Source organism: Molothrus aeneus, chromosome 19 (assembly GCF_037042795.1).
Source record: "Molothrus aeneus isolate 106 chromosome 19, BPBGC_Maene_1.0, whole genome shotgun sequence".
Lineage (NCBI taxonomy): Eukaryota > Metazoa > Chordata > Aves > Passeriformes > Icteridae > Molothrus > Molothrus aeneus.
Genome location: NC_089664.1, coordinates 91,483 through 94,641, shown reverse-complemented (window position 1 = coordinate 94,641; position 3,159 = coordinate 91,483). Strand labels below are relative to the sequence as shown.

Below are 3,159 nucleotides of genomic sequence, written 5' to 3'. Positions count from 1 at the left end.
TCATGTGGTGACTCAGCGTCCCTTCACGTGACCACGCGAGCGCCACGGGCCTGTTATGGCGGCTCGACCCGGCTGCTTCACTACTCAACGGGCCGGGCCGGGCCGTCGCGTCGCCTCCTTACTCTCCTGGGGGTGGAGGGGGCCGCGCCACTGTGTACTGCAGACGCTAAAAAGGCAGCAGATAGAGGAAGTTAGTTCTGTAGTTTGCACCTCCGGCAAAGATTACCTGGCCAGTCCATCCCGTGTACACTCAGGTCAGAACAAGGAGAAGGGGACCTCTCCCCGATCAGGTGTTTGTTGTGGTCCCTCCCAAGCACAGGTTCGTGCCGTTGCTTAAAAAGCAGGACCAGGAAGCTGAGCCAGCTGAGAAGGAGGTCTGCTTTTCTTCTGTTGAATTAATTTAATGAGGGATTGGTCTTCGGGTCTGGCTCACAAGAGAGTCCGTGCAGAGGCCTGTGCCAGCCCAGGAGGGAAGGCAGGGGCAGCTGAAGCAGAGGAAGGTGAGGCCATGCCTTCAAGCAACAGCTGGATTTCTTCAGGGTTGCAGAATTCGTGTAGCCCAGGAGAACACTATGGAACAGTTTTCTTGTTTTGATTCACTCCAATGCTGAGCTAAGAGTCCCCTCAGACACTGACTCAGTGAGGTGGGTGTTTGCTTTATTTGGTGCTGGGTACGTGGGGGAGTGCTCCTCAGCACTCAGCGCTTTTACACAGCACAATATATGGCTAAATTTCATGCATATTCATTACATTTCTTGGGATTGGAGTGGTGATACAAATTACTTCTTGGAAATCATTAATATCATTAGCATATGTGATGCGCAAGCACAGTGTGCTCTGTTGGTCGCACAGAAGGGTCCAAGTCTTCCTCAGCGGTCGTTCTGATGAAGGCTGGTAGTCTTCCTCACTTTGCACTTTTAAACTTTCTTTCTGAAGCATGCACATCCTCTGCTGGCTGGTTCAGCATTTTCTGCTGTTAATAGGTTTTGTTCCTCTTACCTTGACAAGGTAAGGACTCTTATCTTGACAAGGCTAAGGTGTGTCCTGCTTCTTAGGCTTGTGATTAATATTTGCTAACTCTTAATAGTTAACTCATGCTTACATGAGTTACCTATTGATCAACTTCTTTGACTTTCAGTGAGATTATGATGAGAAAGGCTGCAATGTCTGACTGAGAGAAACTTTGGTTTGGCATGGTGGACATCAGGAGAAAAGTTTGACCTTGTCTTTTGCTGTTGCTGTTCCTGTAAAGTGCTGGGTGGATGTTTCTGGGGCCATGCTAGCTGCTGCCTTGAGCCAGAGCTCAGCATGATGGCACTGGAGGGAGAGAGAAGCCACGTTCCTGTGGAGTGCAGGGAGCTGGTAGTGGCACAGTGCTGAGCCTTGTGTTTGGGAGGCATGCAGGTTTGTGCCAGCCATGTGACCAAGTGGTAACATAAACTCATGTGCAGACTTGTCAAAAACTGCACAAAGTGGTGTTACAGCACCAGCCTCCCGAAAAGATTATTCAGGAGGTCAGGTTTGAAGGCACTGTAACAGTGATGTGGCAGTTCACTGAGGAGTGATGTGACTGTGCTGCTCAGCAGGAAGCTGGGGCTACACTGCACAGAGCAGTGTTATTTCTCTCTCTGGCACCAGGAGTAGAACTCCCAATAAACAACTGGATGTGAGAACAGATGTGGGGAGATAAGCTAGAAATTCTTGACTGAAAGACACTACTTTTACAACTATAAAAACTACACAAATTTTTGTGGAGGTAGAAACTTCTTACATACTCCCTGGAAACATGCAGGAACTTCTCTCTGGAGTTTGGATGCAAATTCCATGGTTACTTTCCTGGGAATTGAGAGGAAGAATTTGATGTGTACTCCATTATTGCGGAGGATCAGGAATGGGACATCACACCATGATCAATGTGATCGAGTGAAGCCAATTTATTGAAAAAGCAAGCTATATTTATACTGTGTTCTATTGTTCATGCCTCAAGCTAATACATGATTGGTTAAATCCTTCTGTGCATGCGTTTTAAGCTTTCAGTTAATTTTAGTTAGTATTTCATCTTCATGCGTCTCACTGCGGTTTTCTTGTCTGCCTTTACATCCTGAACTGTCTGCCACTGAGCATGTTCTTCTTCTTTTGTGTTCTTCAAGGGCATTGTGACCTTATTCAGTTTCTACGAAGACTGGATTGTGCATATATGTCCTTTGTCCTGCAAGAAACCCTCAACACTCCCTCATCCATTTAGTGGTAAATTACACTGAATCTTAATGTATACTATTTCTTCACTAGATATAATATAGGTACCTTTATCATGCACTGTATTTTACCTACTAGTAGTTCTTTTATTTCTGTGTAGTAAGTTGTCTGTTTAAAGTCTCATCAGTGTCCTTTACAAGCAAAATTTAAGCATTGAAGGTTTCTGTGTAGTAAGAGGAGAAGCTAGAGGTGAGCAGAGAAAGGGGATTTAGCACTTTTAGCTAGTTTATAGCGGACTATATCAGCACCTGCTTATACATCTCTGCAAAGAAGTTTCTGGTAGTACCTTGCACCTCTGAGAAGCTACTCCTGGAAGACAGCATCAGCAGCAGATGGGTGAGATACAGCGGAATATTCTGGGACCTTGGTACTGGTGAGGGTATGTGAATCTTATTGGGAGTAGCAGAAAAACAAGACAGAGCTCCTGGAGAGGGAGAAGTAACTATGAGGCTTTCAGTGTGCACTTCTCTGCTCAGACACACTCTTTCTTGTGTAACTGAAAAGAAGTAAACTGAGACAGGAGTGAGTGGGGAGATGCAAACCTTCAGGTTTATTTCTTAGCGCACTGTTGACCTGCTGTGGCAGGCTGAGCGACCTTCTCACTTTTCTCACCCACAGGGTTTGGATTCTGTCTTGTAGGGCTGGAGCTGCCCTTCCTACATATCTGTGCAATATACAGTGAAATAAACCTGGGACCATTAGAAACATAACACAAAGAAATACTCTATATCTGCTGTCTCTGTTTATCCCTGCAGTGAAGAGTTAGCACTTGGCTCTCCTCTGTCAGCTATGGCGAGGAGTCCAGCAGCATAACTGCAAGAAGAAGAGACCCAGTTCTGCTAATAGTCAAATACAATACATGAAGCAGGTGAACTGTGTCCACCCACCAGCAGATAGGCCACC

General features: G+C 45.9%; 1 long non-coding RNA gene across 2 annotated transcripts in view; it reads left to right on the top strand.

The window, feature by feature from the left end:
• Positions 1-32: 32 nt before the first annotated feature.
• Positions 33-3,159, top strand: part of LOC136564840 (uncharacterized) — a 35,213-nt gene continuing 32,086 nt past the window's right edge. Inside the window, exons 1-3 of one of the 2 annotated variants that reach the window (XR_010784761.1) lie at positions 33-644; positions 2,151-2,247; positions 2,875-3,153. This is a non-coding gene — a long non-coding RNA (uncharacterized lncRNA). Of the gene's footprint in view, positions 645-2,150; positions 2,248-2,874; positions 3,154-3,159 lie in introns of those variants that run through there. The other variant, XR_010784762.1, reaches the window with a different exon arrangement.